A 21,985-nucleotide genomic window follows, 5' to 3' on the forward strand; every position below is an offset into this window, starting at 1 on the left:
AGGGCGCTGCCGCCGGCACGCAGTTTCGCTCCCTCCGGCGTCGGCTACCTTCGCGCTGCCTAACGCCGGGGATGCTCCTGAGACTCCAGAGTCCCGAATTTGGATTCGTTAGGGTGGTCCGGCCTTCCTCCTCAGGTGTTTACTAGTGGCAAGGCTGGATGTCTGGCAGTGCCCTCACCCAAATCCTCGTTTTTCCTTGATTTGTATATATTTAAAAGATTAAACGTTGTCTTCCCCTTTTCCGTCTCTCTCCTTCCTCCACTATACTGTTATTGCCTGACACGAATTCATCCTTAATTATCTCTCAGAAGGAAACCAGTTTCTCTCATTGTTTCTTTGTAAATCTTGCTACAATTTGGATTGTGTTTTCTACACCAGAACCATCAACAACAGCACTCTGAGGAGAGCTTGTTAAAAATCTCAAGCCCTATCCAGACTTACTGTTTCAGAATCTGCATTTTAGCAAGATCTCCCATTGATTCCTCTGCACATAAAAGTTCCAGAGGCACTGCATTCAGATGGTCTCCTGGGGTCTCCTGCACTGCCATCCTGGAAAGTCCTCTGCTTCATTCCTGAGAAAATCTCTATTTCCTGAATCTGTATCTTCCATTTTCTTGATTTTATACCATCATTTTGTGGAACATATGCTCCAAGAGTTTTTTGAGGAATGTTGCTGGCAGGTGTCTTTTTTTTTGTTTTTTTCTCCTTTCATTAGAACTTGCATGTCTGCAACTGTCTTTATTCTGAGTATAGAATTCTCCGTTGAAAATAAGTTTTAATCGGAATATTATAGGGTTGGCTTTACAGTGTTTTAGCTTCCAGTTTAGCTTCCAGCTTTACGGTGTTTTAGCTGCCACTGAGAAATCCTACCTCATGATTCCTGTTCTTAATAGGTGACTGACATTTTCTCCTTCCTTCCTTCCTTCCTTCCTTCCTTCCTTCCTTCCTTCCTTTTGTTTTTTAAACAACAGAAATTTATTATCTTACAATTCTGGAGCCCAGAGTACAAAATTCGTCTCACTGGGCTGAAGTCAAGGAATAGGGAGACGTTTACCTACTTCATTCTTGGGTGACTAATTTCTTTATGCGTATAAGCGCTTTCTGTTTTGTTTTGTCTCAAGAAGTTTTAGGTTTTTCTCTTTATTCCCAGTATTCTCAGACATAATCTTGTATCTTGGTTATGGGTTTTTTCTTATTTTTATTGAGCTGGTGGTATTTGGTTGGCTTTTTTTTTTTTTTTTTTCATATTGAAACACATGTCTTTCAGTTCTGGAAGTTTTTCTGGTATTATTTATTTAATAATTTTCTTTCTTCTATGTTATGTTCTTAAGTTCTGGAGTTTTTGCTGGTAATATTTAGTTGGTAATTTCCTTTCTTTCCCCTCCCTCACTGTATCTCTTCTTTTCTGGAAATTTGTTATTCAGATGTTTGATCTTGAATGATGTTTTTTATTTGTCTGTTCTGTTTTCTATCTCTTTGGTCTTCTGTTCCACTTTTCTGGATAATTTTCTCAATTTAATTACACAAATATTATATCAAATTATTATTTTTTTTATTATATAGGCATGCCTTGGAGATACTTTGGGTTTAGTTCCAGACCATGGCAATAAAGCAAATGTGGCAGCAAAGTGAGTCAAACGAATTTTTTGGTTTTCCAGTGCATATAAAGTTATGTTTACACTATAATGTAGTCTGTTAACTGAAATAGCATTATGTCAAAAAACTTACATCCCTTAATTTAATGATAATTTATTACTAACAAATGCTATTTATCATCTGAACTTTGAGTGGAATCTTTTTGCTGGTGGAGGGTCTTTCCTTGATGTTGATAGCTACTGACTGATCAGGGTGGTAGTTACTGAAGGTTTGGGTATCTGTGGCAATTTCTTAAAATAAGACAATGAAGTTTGCCACATTGTTACGTTGCTGGGTGAACTGGGGAGACCTCTGGGTCCCGAGGCCTCCTCCCAGCCCATGCCCAGGATGTTGCTGGAGGCTCCTGGTCTCATCACAAGAAAAGAATTCAAGGATGGACCAGGCACACTGGTTGAGTGGTACGTGTGAAGAGTATATTAAAGAGAGAATACACTCTCAAGATGTGAGGGTGGGCAAGCCCAAGGCTGCTCCCCCACCCCCTGGGGTTTGGTCTCTATCCTTCATTGACAGTTGTTAACTAGGGGGCGGAATATTTATTATTTGGGGAGGGGATTTTTGGGGGAGCAGGGTTTCATACCTTTCTCCCTTACTTGGTCAGGGTCTCTGACCTTCTTTATCTTGGGCCTGTTTGGTTTGATCTGGCTTCTTGTGGCTTTGTTTGTGGAATGCTGCCAGGATGGGTTGCTATCTTTTCTGATAATGGGCCTTGACTTCCCTTTTGCTGGCCTCCAGGCATCCTGATAAAGCCTAACTGACTGCCTACTCTAACATTCCCCCCCCCCCAAGGACTCTGGGCCCTTAAAATCTTTTATGGGAACATGGGTGACAGTTCTTCTGTAACTACTTCATGCTGGTATGGGACATTGACCCTGCCTGAGGGCTCCAGAAGTTCTTGCTATCTAAGTTTTAGGAAACCTGGATGGACAGTGGGGAGTAGAAGGAAGCTGTGGATTGTTTCCAGGGGGTGTTGGGAGGTTTCATCTTCATGGGAGGTGGGTTTGGAATCCCTAGCACATCATCATCTGGAGATGAAGTTGTTGGAGTCTGGAAGAGACAAATTAAAAAGTTAAACAAAGGTCCAAAAAGTACAAGTAACAATATAGCCGCTAGTGGACCTAAAAGGGTCAAGAACCAGGTTATAGATGGAAGCACCTCACATACAGCATTCTAAATATCATTAGTGATATCAGCCCCTTTGGTCATTTGATGGAGCCATTTGGCTTGGTCATATAATTTTTGGATGTTTTCTTCTACCTGTCCAGTGCTGTTGATATAAATGCCTCATGTTCTGTTAATGACAGCACATACTCCACCTTGTTCAGCCAGTAAGTAATCCAAAGCCAGCCTGTTGTCCATAACCACATTGGCCAAAGAGTGGTGTGGCGTTGGAGAGATCTGAGAAAGTGGATGTGGTGATAAAAGCTAGTTTATTCAATACTGCTGTCAGATTTCACAGCGTGGTTTCATGATGTGCAAATCTCCCTAAAGGGGCTAGCACCAAGGGTACCTACTATTTCAGCCGATATAAGGCCTCTTGCCGGTCAGGCTCTAGTGTGGGGTTGGGTAGAATTATGTATTGAGACTCCTGGGAGTACCACATACCCCAGGGTGTAACTGCCCTGATGTTCGAGGTTATCAGTGCAAAGAAATCCTGGAGCCATATGGGTTGGGTAAAGTTTGGTTCCTGTAGGGCGCTCCTGGGTGGCTCAGTTGGTTAAGCGTCTGACTTGGGCTCTGGTCGTGATATCAGGGTCCTGGGGTCAGGCTCTGTGCTTGGCGGGGAGCCTGCTTCACTCTCTCCCTTTGCCCCAAGCCCCGCTTGTGCTCTCTCTGTCTCTCTCTCAAAAAAAAAAAAAAAAAAAAAAAAGATTGGTTTCTGTAGGTTGTGAGAAGGAGATAACTGGGAGGGGCACATACGATTATGGGATAACTCACTGTTTCCGGTTTCTGGAGCTGCTGGGCCCACCTGGAAGTGTGTGCAATTGGGGTGTTGAGGTCCTCCTTTTATTCTTTGGAACTTATGAGCATAGTTGAGGAGGGTAAAAATTAGAGTGATCATTGATGTGCTGTGGTGTCTACCTGGGCCATGATCCAAAACATGCATATAATATTTTTGTGTATCTGGCACAAGCCCAATGGGTGACATCACAATCTTCATTCTTTTTCTTTCTTTTTTAAAGGTTTTATTTATTTTCAGAGGGAGAGAGAGAGCACACAAGCAGGGAAACGGCAGGCAGAGGGAGAAGCGGGCTCCCTGCTGAGCAAGGAGCCTGCTGTGGAACTTGATCTCAGGACCCTGGAATCATGACCTGAGCTGAAGGCAGACACATAACCGACTGAGCCACCCAGGCATCCCTATTTTTATTTTCTAAGCAATTATACCACATTTTGTATTTAGCTCATTGAACTCAGACATTGGAAAATTGTTTGATGGTCCAAGAATTTTGAGTTACTCTGTGAGGAAATGCCATTATTTGGCAGCTGACCCATCTTTTGGATTTGTCTTTGGTGTTACTTGGCAGCATGGACTCAGAACTTAAGTAAAAGTTAATTCTTGAGATGTCTCAAGTGGGAGTGGATTAAGTCCATACATGTCCAATTTGGGCCAACAAGCATACCTTATAGGTGGAGAGGAACTTGGTCCAGTATAGTTTTTTTGGAGGAGAGTTATACTGAGAATGAGTGGGATAAAACAAGGGTAGGAAGGGTCTTTTTAGGATGTAAATGACAGATCCAACAGCTGGAAAGTTTATTCCCCTGGGAGATTATGTTGGAAAGACTTACGAGCGATAGTTTTCCCTCTACCCCTGTGGACCTGCGTAAGTTAGAGCAGTGATGAAAACTAGATTAAAAAAGTGATTTTTAGGACCATGTCTGAGAATTAATAAGAAAATTAATTTAAAGGTCCAAGTAGGCAGTGTTTTGCAAGGAGGAGAAGTAGTATAAGAAAAATCCAGACAATAGCTAACAGTATAAAGCAAATATTCTTAGTAAAATGTTAACCACTTATCTTTTTGAAGATATAACATAGATCTTCCACAGGCTTATAGAATAGGATGAAATGTCTTTAGTCTTGGGTTGTAGGGAGTCTGGACTGGCTTTATTCTAGACAAATTAACCCAGCTAGTTATGCCTTGAAGCTTAATTGCCATTGGGGTGCTAAGAAGAACCTGGTAGAGTCCCATCCCAAGATCTAATAGATCTGAAAGTGAGCCCTCCTTCCAGGTTTTTTTTTTTTTTTTTTAAAGATTTTATTTATTTATTTGACAGAGAGAGACAGCCAGCGAGAGAGGGAACACAAGCAGGGGGAGTGGGAGAGGAAGAAGCAGGCTCCTAGCAGAGGAGCCTGATGTGGGACTCGATCCCAGAACGCCGGGATCACGCCCTGAGCCGAAGGCAGACGCTTAACGACTGCGCTACCCAGGCGCTACCCAGGCGCCCCCCTCCTTCCAGGTTTTCAATAAAATCATGTCCCGGCTCTTTCTTAGGCACAGGTAAAACTTTGTTGCCATAGTCTATGATAGCGTGCTATACCTGTCCTTGATTAATTAAATGTTTTATAAGTTCACAGGTTTCTGAATCAAGCAGCAAGATCTGCTGTTAAGAAAGCTCTCCCATATAGCATTTCAAAAAGGCTGAGTTGGAGGTCTCTTTTTGGGGCCAATCTCATTCTCAAGAGGGCTATGGGCATGAATTTTGTCCAGGATTCCAAGGTTTCCTGGCAAAGTTTGGCCAAGATTTTTTAAAGCATTTTGATTAGCCCAACCTTTCCTAAGGATTGGAGTCTCCAAGCAGCTGTGGAGGTGGTAATGAATTCTCAAGACAGAAGACAGATGTTGAGTAAGCTTTGCAGTAAAGGTTGGGCCATTATCACTCAGCAGAGACTTGGGAAACCCAAAGCTCAGCATAATTTCCTTTAGTAGGGCTTTTACTACCTCTTGAGCTTTTTCTGTCTAGCAGGATAAGCCTCTGTCCAACCAGCGAATGTGTCCACAGAGAACAGGAGGTATTTATAACCCTCAGATGGGGTATTTGTATGAAGTCTATGTGTCAGTCCTCTCCAGGGTGTGTGCCTCACCTTTGGATGGGATGGAGAAGTGGAGGTGGTCTAAGCCTTCTCTCAGAGGTGTTCTTGTAACAAAGATCACAGGCCCTGGTGACTTTCCTTTGTAACCTGTGACAGGCCAATTCCTAAAAAGTCTCTAAGAAATAAGGAGATTAATGGGTCTTTTCCCAGATGAGAGGAGTTGTGTATTCCCTTGATGAGTTTCCACTGAGATGCCTGGGGAAGCATCACCTTTTGGTCTTATGTCCACCATCCCTCAGAATCTAATTGGTATCCTTTGTGCTGAGCCCAGTTTATTTTTCTTTCCGTATACTGGGCCTTTGTCAGAAGATTGGACCATGAGGAAGTAAGGCTGCCTGTATTGGGAGTGCTTCCAGGGCTTCAGTTTGAGCCACATTGTCTGCTCAGTTTTTTCCTGCAATAATATCAGTCTTTCCCTTCTGATGGCCTCTGCATTAGATTACAGCCACTTCTGTAGGCTCCGGTACTGCTTGTAAGAGATCAAGGATCTTTTGGTGATGTTGTATGGGGAAGGTTTTGACAATTAAAAGCCCTTTTCTTTCCAAATGGCAGTATGAGCATGGAGAACAAGAAAGGCATACTTAGAGTCAGTGTAGATGTTAACTCTTTTGTCCTTTCCTATTTCTAAGGCTCTAGTTAATGCTATATGCTCAGTCTTTTGTGCCACTGTATGGGGGACAGACCTGCTTCTGTGACCTGGTGAAGGTCTACAACAGCCTGGCTGGCCCTTTTAATCCTCCGTTTTATAAAACTGCTGCCATTGGTAAGCCATACGTTGTCTGGGTTATCAAAGGTTGGTCTTTTAAATCTGTCTTACTGGAATAGATCTGTTCTGTGGTTTCCACACGGGAGTGAATAAGTTTTCATCTCCTTCATTTGGCAGAGTAGCCAGATTAGGGATTTGGCATAGCTTAAGGATCACCTCTGGAGTAGAGCCTGATATTTAGTAAGGTGCCCTCCTGTTAGCCAATGTGTTCTTTAATCTCTAGGACTCCTTGTACCTGGTGTGGAGTTTGTACTTCCAGCGACTGACCGAGGGTTAACTTGGTGGCTTCCTCCACCAGAAGTACAGCGACAGCGACCGCCCTCAGGCATTCCAGCCATCTGGCTGCCACTGTGTCCAGTTATTTAGAAAAATAGGCCCCTGGCTGTCAGGCTGGTCCTAAATTTTGAGTAAGTACCCCCAGGGCCACCTCTTGCCTTTCAGCCCCAAACAATGGGAAGGGCATTTTCAGGTTAGGAATTCTCAGCACAGGGGCTGTTGTGAGGAGGCTTCCTCCCCCACCCCGCCACTCTTATTTTTTGAAAAGCTCTTGTATGTTCTTGTCCATTTGGTGGAGGGGGTGTCAGTGTTTGGCCTCTTAAAACCTCATACAGGGGCTTAGCTATCAGTCCAAACCCTGTAATCCATATTTGGCAAAAGCCTGGTAACCCTAGAGACATTCTAAGCTGCTTTTTTTGTTTGTGGTGGGCCCACATGCAGTATAACTTCTTTGCACTTCATGGAAAGTGCCCGCCTTCCCAGCATCAGAACGTGCCCCAAATAAGTTATTTCCTGTTTGGAAATTTGGGCCTTTGTTAGGGTAACTTTATACCCTCGTTGTCCCAGGCAGTTTAGAACTCAGATGGTGTTTTTATCTGATTCATCCTTACAGGGGCTACAGATGAGTATATCATCTGCATATTGCAAGGGGTTTGGTGGCTAAGGTGAGCTTTCTGAGTGCTCTGAGAAGAGCATTGCCAAATAGGTGGAGACTGTCCCTAAAGCCTTGTTGCGGGACTGTCCAGGTATACTGCCAAGTTACATTGGTAGACCAGTCTATTTAAAAGCAAACAAATACTGAAATTTTGGATGTAAGGGTATGCAAAAGAAAGCATCTTTAAGATCCTGGACTGTGAACCAAGTGGTGCCTTTAGGTATCTGGATTAAGATAGTGTAGAGTTTAGGCCCAATGGGGTAGAGAGGAATGACTGCCTTGTTTATAGCCTGGAGGTCCTGGACCATCCAGTATTCCCCATTTGGTTTTAAAACTGGTAGGATGGGAGAATTGCAGGGAGACTGGCATGGGACTAGGAGGCCACGTTTTAGGAACTCGTCTGGTAAGGGCTGGAGACCTCACTGGACTTCAGGATTAATGGAATACTGGCATTTGTAGGGTTATTTTAATCCTATAAGGTAATTTTTGCAGATATTGTAAATGTTGTTTTCTTGAAATTCCTTTGTCCCACACCTGGGGATTAACTTGGTCCCAGATTTGGGGAAAAATATCAGGAGGGTCCTCCTTGAGTGGGGGCAGGGAAGGGTGCAAGCTAGCAGGGAAGAGACCCCTTGTTTCTGGGAGGTTGAGAGTAGCTCCAAGGGTATAAGAAATCCCTTATACATGCACCCCAGTGTTTATAGCAGCATTATCAACAATAGCCAAAATATGGAAAGAGCCCAAATGTCCACCCACTGACGAATGGATAAAGAAGAGGTGTGGTGTAGGGGTGCCTGGGTGGCTCAGTCGGTTAAGTGTCTGCCTTCAGCTCAGGTCATGATCCCAGGGCCCTGGGGTTGAGCCCCATGTCAGGCTCCCTGCTCAGTGGGGAGCGTGCTTCTCCCTCTCCCTCTGCCTGTTGCTCCTCCTGCTTTTGCTCTATCTCTGTGTCAAATAATAAAATCTTTAAAAAATTAACATGTTAAGAAGATGTGGTGTATATGTACAATGGAATATTACTCACCATAAAAAAGAATGCTATCTTGCCATTTGCAACGACTTGGATGGAGCTAGAGTATTATGCTAAGTGAAATAAATCAGTCAGAGAAAGACAAATACCATATGATTTCATTCATATGTGGAATTTAAGAAACAAAACAAATGGATGTAGGGGGGAAAAAGAAGAGAGGCAAACCAAGAAACAGATTCTTAACATAGAGAACAAACTGATGGTTACCAGAGGGGAGGTAAGGGGCGATTAGATTGAATAGGTGATAGGGATTAAGGAGGGCAAATGTTGTGATGAGCATTGGGTGTTGTATGGAAGTGTTGAATCACTATATTGTACACCTGAAACTAATATTACACTGTATGTTAACTGGAATTTAAATAAAAACTTGAAAAAAGAAAAGAAAGAAATCCCTTCCCAATAGAGGGGTTGGGCATTCTAGCATGACCGGGAATTTATGAGTTACAAGGTAATTTCCCCATAAGCAAGGTAAGAGTTGGGTCAAATATTTTGCTTTTGGTTTTCCCTCTACCCCAACAATAGAGCGCGCTTTAGAGGTCATGGGTCTGAAATAGGAAGTAAGGACTGAATATGTAGCTCCCGAGTCCATCAGAAATCTGACAGGCTTACCTGCCATGTCAGGAGTCACCCATGGTTTGCCCTGCAAAGTGTTGATGGTCTTTGTGGGAACCTCTAGGAATCTCAGGACCCATCAGTCACTCAAGGCCATAACTGGTGAGTTTGGACCCGAGGGCAGTCCCTCTTTTGGTGCCCATTACACCCACATAGGGGGGCAGAGCATTTTGGTGACAGATGATTTGGGGGGCATTCTTGTTTCCACTGGTCCAGACTCTCACAGGAGAAACAAGCTTCTTTATCTCGTGGTCTTTTAGGGGGTTGGTTTGGATGGCCCAGAGGTGGATTAGGTGCCCTAATGGTGGCAGCTAAAAGTCTAGCCTATCTTTGTCCTGTTTTTCCTTCCTTTCCTCCTCAGCCTGATCTCAGTTGTTGAAGACAGAGAAGGCCACATCTATAAGCTGGTTGAAAGGAGTTTGGGGCCCTAAAGTCATCTTTTGGAGCTTTCTATGACTATCTGGGGCTGATTGGCTTATGAAGTGAGTCCCCCAGGGATTAATTGCCCTTCTGGAGTGTCTGAGTCTACACTAGTGAATTTTCACAGCCCTTCCACCAAACGAGACTGGAAGAGGGCAGCATTTTTGCCTGGCTCTTAGGCGATTTCCCGAATCTTGTCATAATTCACTGGCTTGATGATATGTCTCTTCATGCCCTCCAAAAAGCATGGTACCATGTGGTCCCTAAAGGCTGGTCCCTGCTGCCTGAGCTGATAATCCCAAGTGGGGTCTATCCGAGGTACTGCTGTCATCCTACCAGATATTTGTTAGGCTGGGCAGCATCAAGGGCATCTGCATGGGTTTGCACTTCCACACAGATGTAGAATCGCTCCTTTGTGTTGCAGCAATGAGAGAGACCGACTGTAAGGTTCTTCCAGCTTAGATCAAAAGATTGAGTCAGGCTCCTGAAGTCCTCTGTAAATTTGCTGGGATCCTCAAAAAACTGCCTAAGTGCTCAGGGCACTACCTGAGATCTGACATTGAAAAGGAAACAGGTACTCCTGTGGTCCCCTGAGGCCTACCCTCCACTTCCTGTAGGGGGCAGAGGAGCTCTTTCTCTTGGCCTGACTCTGGTACAGGAAGATAGATTGGTTGGAGGTGGGGGTGGGGAGGTATTTCCTTTGGCCGGAGCCCACAGCTTTAGAGTGCTGATCTCGGTCTTGGGTTGTTCTCGGAAAGGCCAAAGTCTAAATGGCCCTTCCCTGCTGTGCATGTTTTATATTTGTTAGGGTCATCCCTGAGGGCTCTAAAGACCTGGAGAAAAGGATCTCTGCCCATTTTTCTAGTCTCTCACAGAAGAGATCAAGTTGCAATATAGTATTAACAGTTAAGACTACTATTTTCTGGCCAGACTTGTCCATCCTCTAGCTTATATTGAGGCCAAACAGTGCTACGAAAGAAGGTAAACCTTTTCATTTTTTAGGCTTTTTAATGAGAGTTGATCCCAGTGTCTCAAAGTGCATTCCAGAGGGGAGTCTTTGGGGATGGAGGTGGAACTTCTCATTGTCTTTAGGGAGAGAGTTGATTCCTGTAACCGAAAAAGGAGCAACTAAATAAGGGTTTCCGTTATTAGAAACCTGGTGTCCTATTTTCCTGCGGAGAGTTAGCACCCTCCTTCTAGGGAAACTGATAGGATCTCAGGTGGGAACTCTCCCGGAGAGTTCTGATGGTGAGCAGACCTTGGGCATCCCCAACCTGCTGTCCCCTTGTCACCCTGTCATCGTGGCTATGGCCAGCATGTTGTGTGATGACCCTGCTGGCCTTGGTGTCCTAGAGCGCCGTGCTTCATCCTGGTGTCTGCACTCTTGGAAGAGGAAGCCTTCCTGAAGACCCCATTTATAGACAATGCCTATAATTAGCTCTGATGCCCTGGCGTGCATCCCTCAGAACTGGGCATCCTCTTCACTCCAAGATCTCTGAATGTCCCATTGTCTTTGTTCTGATAGGCCTCTTACAGTTGGTGACAAACAATGGCCAACAGGGCCAGAGGTCCCTTTGATTGTTTAAATATTTATTGTCTGACCCATAAGTATCTGTTGATCTCTCCCACTTTGCTGTCAGTCCAGTGAAACTAACCTCTTTTTTTCAATTCTCTTTGTATCCTTGAATTGTTTGGGTTGAGTCATATTTAATTAAGTGGTGAATAAGGCAGACCCACAGGGAGAAATCTCAATAGTTGGGGTCCTTTGCCAGGGAGTAAAACCATTATAGTCTATTTTATGGTAGCCTGCACACATACAATGGTATGAACTGGCAATCTTGCAGGACCTTTGCAATAGATGGCGAGATATCTCACAGGTCCTCGTGCCCCATCTCCAACAAAGGAGATTGTCGAAATGGGAATGGGTGGGAGGTGGGGGGGGGCATTAGGTCCGAGTGTCCCATGCCTAAGAAACAGATTTTGCAGAAATAGACACGGCTTGGGAATATCAGACAATGCTGTCGGAAAAATGGCGCTGATAGGCTTGCTTGATGCAGGGTTGCCACAAACTTTCAATTTGTTAAAAAAAAAAAAAAACCTGCAATATCTGCAAAGTGCAATAAAGCAAAGGGCAATAAAATGAGGTATGCCTGTAATTTCTAAGTGCCCTTTTTATTTTCCGTTCTTTTTATAGCATTATGTTCTTTTTTTTTTTAATGGATATAGTGCCTCTAACATCTGAAGACATAAATTACAAGGTTTTTAAAATGTTTTCTGCATACCCCTGCGTTGGTGTTGATTCTTTTCAGTCTTTTCTGGTTGCTTATTTATTTTATTTATTTTAAAAGATTTTATTTATTTATTAGACAGAGAGAGCATGTGTGGGGAGGGGATCAGAGGGAGAAGCAGGCTTCCCGCTGAGCAGGGAGCCTGATAAGGGACTTGATCCCAGGACCCTAAGATTATGACCTAAGCCGAAGGCAGATGCTTAACTGACTGAGCCACCCAGGTGCCCCTGGTTGGTTGTTTATATCTGGTCTCTGTCCTTTATATTAGTGGCATTCCTCGACTGTGTGGTGATCCTTGCTGTCAATTCATATACAAAAGCCATGCTCTAAAAAGGTGCTTTCGGACAAGAGCAGGGCTTATCAACTGCTGAGCAAATTGGAAGACAATGGGGCAAAGGCCCAGCTATTTGTTTTCTTCCAAGAAGTAACCTTCTAGTTACTTGCTTTCGGAATCAACCAGTTTTTTGGAGCACCATGGGGAAAGGAGGCTGGAAATTGAAATAATTTCAATATATACACCTTCACGAAACCACTATTCCAGTATGGTATCTTTGCCTTCAGCTGTGGCTGGTATCTCTGAATCCATGGTCCTTCAGGCGTGGTTATCTCCAAAAAAGAAATGATTCTGCAGGTCCTAGGATGGGAATGAGCTATTAGAGAATGTTCCCCTGACCTTGTCTGGTGTGGTGGGGAATCTAGGAATCTAACTGCCTCCAAGACTTTTAACCTTCTCTTTTCAGCTCACACCATCTGGGCTATTAATTGCTTTCAATTCCCGAGCCTTTGTGAGATTTTGCAATGTCAATTAGGTTGCTTCCAGGCCTTGCCTCTGAAAACACTTGGGTTTCATTTTCCTCTGGGCTGTGTGAGTGTTCACTAGTCCATCTGTTTAGCACTGTATTAATTTCCTAGGACTGTCATAATAAATTACCACAAACTGAGTCGCTTAAAACAATGAAAATTTATTCTCTCATAGTTTTGGATGCTAGAAATCTGAAATCAAGGTATCAGAATATTGGTTCCTTCTAGGGTCTCTGAGGGCTCTGTGACTCTCTCTTAGCTTCTGGTGGTTGCTGGCAGTACCTGGCATTCCTTGGTTTGTATATGCATCACTCCCGTCTCTGCCTCCATCACATGGCGTTCTCTCTGTGCCCAAATTTCCCTCTTTTTATAAGGACACCTGTTATTACATTAGGGTCTGCTCTGATCCAATTCACCTCATTTTATCTTGATCATATCTGCACAGACCCTATTTCCAAATAAGGTCACCTTCAATGTGTCTTTTGAGGGGACACAACTCAACACGTGTCAGACAGTTTCTAAATGTCTATGGGCATTTTTCTGTTGTCTCCTTTCCAGGACACACTTTCCGGGAAAGTGGATATTTTCAATATGCTCTGTTAACTGGAGGGTTTATTATTGTTATTTTTAGTTGAATTGTACTAGATTGGCAACTGAAACCCATAAAACTCCATTAGTATGGATACTTTCAGGTTCATAACTAAAACTTTGCTTTGAATAATAGTTCAGGTAATTTTTTTTTAATATTTTTTAAATTTATTTTTTGTCAGAGAGAGAGGGCACAAGCACAAGCAGGGGGGAGTAGCAGGCAGAGGGAGAAGCAGACCCCCTGCCAAGCAAGGAGCCTGATATTGGACTTGATCCCAGAACTCTGGGATCATGACCTGAGCCGAAGGCAGATGCTTAACCAACTGAGCCACCCAGGTGTCCCATTAGTTCAGATGATTTTGTAACGATTTTTGATAGAATGTAAATGAAATTTCTATTTTAATTCCACATTTGATGTTTAATGTCTTTCATTCAGTTTGCATATTTATTCCACAATAATTTTATGGAACTGATAGATTTTACCAAATTTGGTGTACTCCTTCAGAGTATCAGTGTCCACCATCCTGAAACAAAGCAATTATTGATATATGTTTTCATTTATCATTGTTTTATTTTTTTTATTTATTTTTTTATTTTTTAAAGATTTTATTTATTTATTTGACAGAGAGAGAGACAGCCAGCAAGAGAGGGAACACAAGCAGGGGGAGTGGGAGAGGAAGAAGCAGGCTCCCAGCGGAGGAGCCTGATGTGGGACTCGATCCCAGAACGCTGGTATCACGCCCTGAGCCGAAGGCAGACGCTTAACGACTGAGCAACCCAGGCGCCCCATCATTGTTTTATTTATATAGGCACAGATACAGCAATTTTTGACAGAATTCGGTGAAATTTAGCACATCAGTATTGTTATGTAATAATATAGTATTTACCATGCAACAGTACTGTTCTCTGTGCTTTACAGATATTGACTCATTTAATCTTCATATCAATCCTTGGGGAAATTACTATTTTTGTCCCCATTTTACAGATAAGGCAGCTAAGACTCACAGAGGTCAAATGGGTTGTTCAAGGTCACACAGCAAGCATGGGAGGTGGCATTCATATCCAAATAGTTTGACAGACCAGAATGCTCTCAACACTATGTAATACTGCCTCTTTTCAGTCAGTGGGATTTACAGGGTTATGTAATTGCGCTGTACTATGTCATTGGTCTGTAGTCCAGAGAAACACTTGCACTTTTAAATCCTGTTTGAATTAACATAGGACATTTATATCTAAAGGATACATCTTTTTGGCTATATCCTCTGAACATCCTCTTAATCAGGAGCTTTGGGTCCCTTGTTTTCCAAACGGCTAGTAAAAGAAGAAGTGAGGAGATGCAACAATTAATTATTTTCAGCTGCCTTCTTTAAGTTGGTTGGCACATTTCTTTGTCACTACTTTGGAGAAAATAACTTACTTTCTTGCCTCCTAGGGTGTTGGAGAAGGTCATTGCAAGGATCTGATCTCTATTTGACTCTTGAGCTGGACCTGGGCAATCAGAGGCTCCCCATCCCCTCCTCTGTCTCTGGCATGTGCATTATGCTTGCCTTCCCACACTAGAAGCTGAACCAAGGACATAGCCTTAAGATAGTAATGCGGTGTTGAGACCATATGGTATATATGTGACTAAGCCCATTTAAGGCCTCTATAAACTTCAAGATTCTGGAAGGCAATTGCAGAGATCTACTTGTCTTGCAGCCACCCAAGACAAGCTTCATGTGCAAGTACCCTTGCTTATTAAACCTGCCGCCTACCGATTTGCAGTGGTTGTGGTGCATTCCAACTGGATGGGGGCCAGGGGGCGTGGGCAGTGAAAGAATTCACCCTGGGCAGAACAAGAGATTGAATTCTATTGAACACAGCACAAGGGAGCAGTGGGTGGGCCAGCAAAGGAGAGATTGCCACAAGGTGGTGGTGAGGGGCTATAGTTATAGGGTGGAGTTGAGGAAGTATTGGAACCTGTGGAATTTTCCCTTTTTTTAGTAATCTTAGAAACTGTGCCTGGTTTTAAGTAGCTGATTGGTTAGTTAGGGCCTATGGCTATTTCCAAATGAGTTGCTTAATGAACCTGATTGAATTCAGCTTGGTGATCACTGTGGGCCCTTTTGACTTGCTCAAGTTTCCATTGCACCAGCCTGTTGCCTCTCCAGTGGTCCGCCTCTTTTTTTTTTTTTTTTTTAAATAAAAGTGTATTAGTGAGACAAAACAAAGTTGCCCTCAAATTAAGCTACAATATGTCCATAGATTTGTATAAGATTGCTGACCTTGCCAGGGGAGAAAATTATATTTATTTGGATTATTTTTCCTTTTTTGCCAAATTGGAGGTAATGTAATTATCACCAACAGACTTTAAAATAGATATTTTTGTTGGTGTTGGTACTGGTGGACATATATAGAAAAATCCTCTGTATGAAAACAGAAGTGATTGGTGATTGCCAGAACTTTTGATTTTCCCTCAAAGAATTATGATATTTTAAGATATATGTTTTTAATTAGAAATGTATTTAACAGAAGGTACATGGATGTGGTTCTGTAGAATTCTAAGGAATGAGAATTCAGATATGAGCTAGCAGAACTATAGAGTGACAAGTAAAATAAATGAAATGTTAAGATGGCATAGTTTAAGGTTCTAAAGCCAAATAAAATGCTAAAAAAGGATTCTACCTACAATACAGATTGAGAAAACACACACACAGTGCAGCAATAGTAGCAATGAAATATGTAACTCTTTTAGAGCTAAAAGTTGCTGGATTTACTATTTAGGTTGTAGGCTGTTAGTGAAACATTCATTAATAAAAGACAGAAAATGGAATCATGCATTCCCAAGTACTCTTTAAAAGAGTGACTGATGCTATTATTCAGCGAACTTTAAGCTGCTGATCAAAGAAATTTTTAAAAAGGATTATTTATTTCCAGTTTTTCGCATGCTTTCAAGACCACAGATATCACATCTAGCTTCTTAAATAAACACTTCTTGCTGCATTTGTTATGAGAGTTGCTGCAAATTAAAGACAAGACAGATGCCATTTAGGCATTCCTGGTCTTGGGATATAGCCATACTTGGCATTGAAGCAGGATTCAAGGCATGATAGCCACGTAAAGTGGCCCATATGTAAGAATTACATCCTTAGACAAGTGAATTCATAAGGCTTTGAATGGTAGAAATCATCCTAGCCATCAAGAATGAAATGAATCCTCGTGACTAAGGCCATTGCCCACCCCTGGAGGATAACATCAGCTTGGAGAAGGCCCAGACCCCATGGGACATTCAGATACCCAGCCTATCGTACAAAAAAGACTCCTTTTGGGAACTATTGATCACTGGGGACCAATTAGGGAGATCCAGGTGACTGTGTTAAGTCCGGAGGAAGTGGAGAGATGGGAAAGGACAATTTCTGTCTAAATTGCCAGATTAAAGGGCAGCAGAAGCATCATGCAGAGCTGATCCCAGGTGGTTGCTACGCTGATGGGCTGCAGATGAGCTGTCTCATTAACCTTTGACACCACATGCTTATCCTCTCTGTGACCACTTGACCCTGGGAAACTACCCCACTAATCAGTAACCAAACTCTGGTCTGCTCACCCATGCTTAATCCAGATCAGTAGCCCTGGGAATATGTAGCCTTTAGTTAGCACTATGTGGATGATACAAATTCATTTTTAAAAAGCTTCAAAGGGTCCCGAATCTTCACATTTACACTGGATGAAAGTCCAGCTGATTCGCCAACCCCATTTCTTTCTACCACAGTTTCTTGGAATCTAGTTCCTAGCACAAACTGGCACATAATATGTGCACAAAAAATATTAATTGAGTGGCTCATCTGCATTAGTGAATAGCAATCACCATCATTAAATAGCTACTCATCCTTCCTTCCATCCTTTAGTCATTTATTCATTTGAAACATTTATTAAGTATCAATTATGTATCAGAACTATGTTAGGCACTGGAGAAACGAAGATGATGCAATTGCTATGCTCCAGGAGCTCACAGTCTACTGAACTGTCCTGTAGACATCATGTAGTCAGCATTCCTGTTATTCACATAAAAGAGGTATAAACATGATGTAAGTCATTATCATACTTCAGTCTTCCAGACACACTGCTCCAGATCAGTCTCCTTAAAAGAACTGCTGTAATCATTTTATTCTTTGAATACCACAGAGTTGATCAGACCTAACATAGACAGTGATACAATAACAAAGGGCATTGTTGTGAGAAGCAAGCTCAGTTGATACAAGTTTTTTTTTTTTAAAGATTTTATTTATTTATTTGACAGAGATAGAGACAGCCAGCGAGAGAGGGAACACAAGCAGGGGGAGTGGGAGAGGAAGAAGCAGGCTCACAGCAGAGGAGCCTAATGTGGGGCTCGATCCCATAACGCCGGGATCACGCCCTGAGCCGAAGGCAGACGCTTAACCGCTGTGCCACCCAGGCGCCCCATCAGTTGATACAAGTTTACTAGTCAATGTTGCAAGGAGCATTTTCAAAAGCAGTGGCCAAGATCAAGAATGGGGAGAATAGCTGAGAAACAGGAATGGAGCAGTTACTAGAACGATCCAACCAAATTCTGCCAATAATGTTTATGTTATATAAGGCTATACTCCTCACCCTCTAAGTTAATTTTCTTCTGAATATAAAGTTATACATTAATTTTAGAAAGTTTGAATAGTATGAAAAAATGCAAAGATAACCAATTACCATATCCTACCTACCACCTAGGAGCAAACTTGGCAAATGTTTAGTATATTCAGTGTTTTTCTATGTTTCTTATATTTTTTACGTAACTGAGATATACTGCACATACAATTCTGTAACTCGCTTTAAAAAATTAAGCTTTTTGGGTGCCTGGGTGGCTCAGTTGGGTAAGCGTTTGCCTTTGGCTCAGGTCATGATCTCAAGGTCCTGGCATGGAGCCCTGCATCAGGCTCCCTGCTCAGCAGGGAGTCTGCTTCTCCCTCTGCCCCTCCCCCACTCCTGCTTGTGCTGTCTCCCCCTCCTTGCAAAAATAAATAAAAATTTTTTTAAAAATTAAGCTTTCTAACAAACACTGTTAAAATGATTCATAAAAATTTCAATGGCTACATAAATATGCCATCGGACAAAGTTTGATAACGTAACTATTCTCTTAGTAATATGTTTTCGCTATTTTTCCTAATTTTTCATTACTGTAAATAAGTCTATGTCAACATCTTAATACATAAAGCTTTAAAAATATTTTGGAATATTATCTTAATATAGATTCTTTGAATTACCTCTGTATATGAAGACAGGAAAGACTTAGTGTTGTAATGCACACTGCCAAATTGCTTTCCAAAAAAAGCAGTTTGAAATTGGAACAAAACGTGTTTTATCAGTTAGAAACAGTCTATGAGAGTGCTCTTTTGGAAATAGCATTGGGTATTCTCATTAAAAATAATCTTTGCTAATAGTTTTGTATTTATTTTGAAGTTGACCAGAGATAGCTAGATATTCACCAGTACTTTGTGCCCACCTTTCCCTACCATTAATCTGTCGGAGGTAGGTGGCAGAAATCCAACCAGGGACTTCATTTCCCAGCCCACCCTGCATCTGGATGTGGCCAGATGTTGAACTGTTGCTGATGGAATGTAAATAGATGTATGTCACATCCAAGCCAGGTTTTCTCAAGAAGCATGAATGCCTTCTCCACTTTTTCTTCCTCCTCTGCTAGCTGGATAAGAAGGCTCTGAGGCCCCAGGGGATATAACAGAGCCACATTGTAGAATAAACCTGTGTTTCCCGATCACCACATGGAAGAAATCCACCTGACAGAGACAGCTGAATTGATTGTCCTGCTTCACAAGCATGAAATAAACTTTTATTATATTGACCCATTGAAATGTTGGCATAAATTTGTTATGGTAGCTAGCATTGTCCTCTCCAAATAGGTATCCACGTAAAAGATTATCAGATATAGAAGTCACCAAGCTCTCCTTTTTCACTTTTTAGCTGTAGAAGCCTGAACATTCACAATGTTTTACTTAAAAATTAAGAATAGAATCGATGTCTAACACCTATCTCATTTTTGTCTACCCATCTATCCAACCAGCCAATAATTTAACAAATATTCATTGGGGGTCACTTATGTGTGAGACACTGTGAATTGGTCTCTGTAAGTTTCTCAACATAGCCACATGACCCCAAGGAAGATTTAGCCACTATATACCACCCTACTTGGAATCAGTGGCAGTTCACCCCAAGTAGACTTACCAGGAGCTCTTTCCTCAGGAGGAATGTGAGCTTTCGTAAGTATTCAATTCATGTACTTTTGTAGAGGTTACATCAGGGTTGGAGAGGGTGGCCATTGCACATGAGGGCAGTTTATGGGAAGAGAGTTCCATAGACAGGAATGAGTCTGTAATACCAGTAATACACTGGTTATCAGAGTGGTCCATGGAAGCTTTGAGACAAGAGAGATAAGAAAGCATCATTAGAAAGTTAGCCAAGACTGAGATGTGTGGAAAATTAGGTGAGAAGTAGGTGATTGCAGGTGTGCTGCCGGTGTAAGAGCAGATCTTCAAATACTCCTTAATAGGCAAGATAGAAGAAGCCTTCTCTGGTTCTTAGCAAGGGGCGCCAGTAAATAAGTCAAGTTTTGAATATATATATTTTATATATATTATATGTATATATATAATATATATAAATATATTTTTTCTGTTATTGCATTCTCGTTTTGACTCTGTATTTTGGTAAGCTGAGGCCTGCTGTCTTAGTCTGTTTGGGTTGCTATAACAAAATTTTGCCCTTGCCTCCTTCCCCCTACCTCCCAAATTCATGTCCTTCTCATGTGTCATCAACTCCAAAAATCTAAGTCCAAAGTCTAATCTAAACATCGTCTAAATCAGATAGGTACACTCAAGATATGATTCATCCTGAGGCAACTTCCTCTCCAGCTGTGAACCTGTAAAATCAAACATATTATGTACTTCCAAAATACAATTACAGGCCAGGAATAGGATAAACACTCACATTCCTAAAGGGAGAAGTAGGAAAGAAAGGGCTTAAGTTAAGTCTGAACAGCAGGGAAATTGTTATACCTTAAGGTTTGAGATTAAGTTTTGACTTGATGTTCTGACCTTTAGGCCCTTTGGGGTGGAGGTCCTGCCTTCCAGAAACATTGGAGTGGGGATTCCACCTTTGCCGGGTGGGATTTGAGCCCCCAAAGCTCTGGCTGACCCTGCCTCCATGGGTTTGCTGGACATGGCTTATGTTGTGGCTCCCATCTGTTGGCTCTCCCGTTGGGGATTGCACAGCTGTGACTCTACTACTGGTCTGGGGTAATGGAGGTAGTATCACCCTCATGGTTCTGCTGGGCATTGCCCTAGCTAGGGCTCTCTGTGGTGGCCCCACTCCCATTGTGGTTCTCTGCCTGGACCCTAAGGCTCTTGGAAGCATCCTTAGAAATCTAGGAGGAGGCAGCCATGCCCCCACAGCTTTGCTGGGTACAGCATATGCTTCACCAGGCCCTGCTAGAGCCCAGCCTGGGTTGGCAGAGGAATGGGGTGTGGGAGTGGAGGGAAGCAGAGCCTGTGGTGTAAGATGGCACCAGGCAGTAGTGGCCTCTCCTTTGAAATTGTTCTGCCCCCTTGCACTCTGGGCCTGTCAGGGAGGGGCAGCTCTGACCTATGCCTTTGGAGTCATTCTTCCATTGTCTTGGACAATTGGTCTTGTAACTCACAGAGTAACAGAAAGGTAACAGATAACAGAGGTAAAAGAAAAATAAATGTTAGGTCTTCACCCTGGTTTCTAAGTAGGGCTCCTGAAACTCCTGCAAATTCCTAAGTGATAAGATCACCAGGAGCATCTTTTGTTCTAATGAAGTGACTCTGGGTGGGCCCCTGGATGTGAGCTGGTAACTAGAAGGACTAAACCATGACTAGAAGCTTAGAACTTTGAGCCCTACCCCCATCTTCCAGAGAGGAGAGCTGGAAATGGAGTTAATAATTGATCATGCCTCGTGTTAAAAGAACAGAAATTCAACTGAGTAAATGTGAAGCTCCAATTGGCTTTACTAAGTGATTCATGAATCAGGGTAGAATTCCTTTTAGCAAGTAGAGGGAAACTCTGAGGATTTGAACAGAACAGGAAGAGTTTTTTAGGAAGGAGGGTGGGGCAAGAAAGTTATTAAAAGAAAAGAAAGGGTTGTTCCAGGTAAGGTCATTTTCCCTTAGGGGTAAGGACAGGGGGCCTTATGCAGATTACCTTATCTTCCTTTAGAAGGAGGGGAGGGATCGAGAGGGCCCATGTGACAGATTACCTGGTTGGTGCTTATCAGAAAATTCCTGACTAATCAGTTAAGATTTTCATTTCTGGGGGAGGTTGAAACTGCAGTTAGCTTAGGTATTAAGCTCTGGGTTGGTGACTTGGCCTAATGATGCCATTTGGGGCCTGTGATTTTCTTTTTAACAATATGTAAGGAGGCCTCCATAAAATTCTAATAGTAGGGGCTTCAGAGAGCTTCCAGGTTGGTGAGTAAGTACACACTGGGAGGGTGACACACCCCAACTCCACAGGGACAGAAGCTTCTGCACTCAGGACCCTCCCAGACCCCAACCAATGCATCTCTTTATCTGGCTGTTCTTCTGTATCTTTTATCATACCCTTTAGTAAACTGGCAGTGGTAAATAAGTGCTTCCCTGAGTTCTGTGAGATGTTCTGTCAGATTAATTGAACCTGAGAAGGGGATTGTAGGAACCTTAGATTTATAGCTGGTTGGTCGGAAGCAAGGGTGACAGTGGGGACTTGTGATTGGCATCTGAAGTGGGGTGGGAGAGTCTTGTGGGAA

The 21,985-nt window shown here is 42.6% G+C and overlaps 1 long non-coding RNA gene across 2 annotated transcripts in view; it reads left to right on the forward strand.

The window, feature by feature from the left end:
- Positions 1-12: 12 nt before the first annotated feature.
- LOC103658153 overlaps positions 13-21,985 on the forward strand; it is a 208,705-nt gene continuing 186,732 nt past the window's right edge. For both annotated transcript variants that reach the window (XR_567048.2, XR_567047.2), the window contains exons 1-2: positions 13-135; positions 1,564-1,628. This is a non-coding gene — a long non-coding RNA (uncharacterized LOC103658153). The remainder of the gene's footprint in view (positions 136-1,563; positions 1,629-21,985) is intronic.

This window comes from Ursus maritimus, unplaced genomic scaffold (assembly GCF_017311325.1).
Source record: "Ursus maritimus isolate PB19 unplaced genomic scaffold, ASM1731132v1 scaffold_11, whole genome shotgun sequence".
NCBI lineage: Eukaryota > Metazoa > Chordata > Mammalia > Carnivora > Ursidae > Ursus > Ursus maritimus.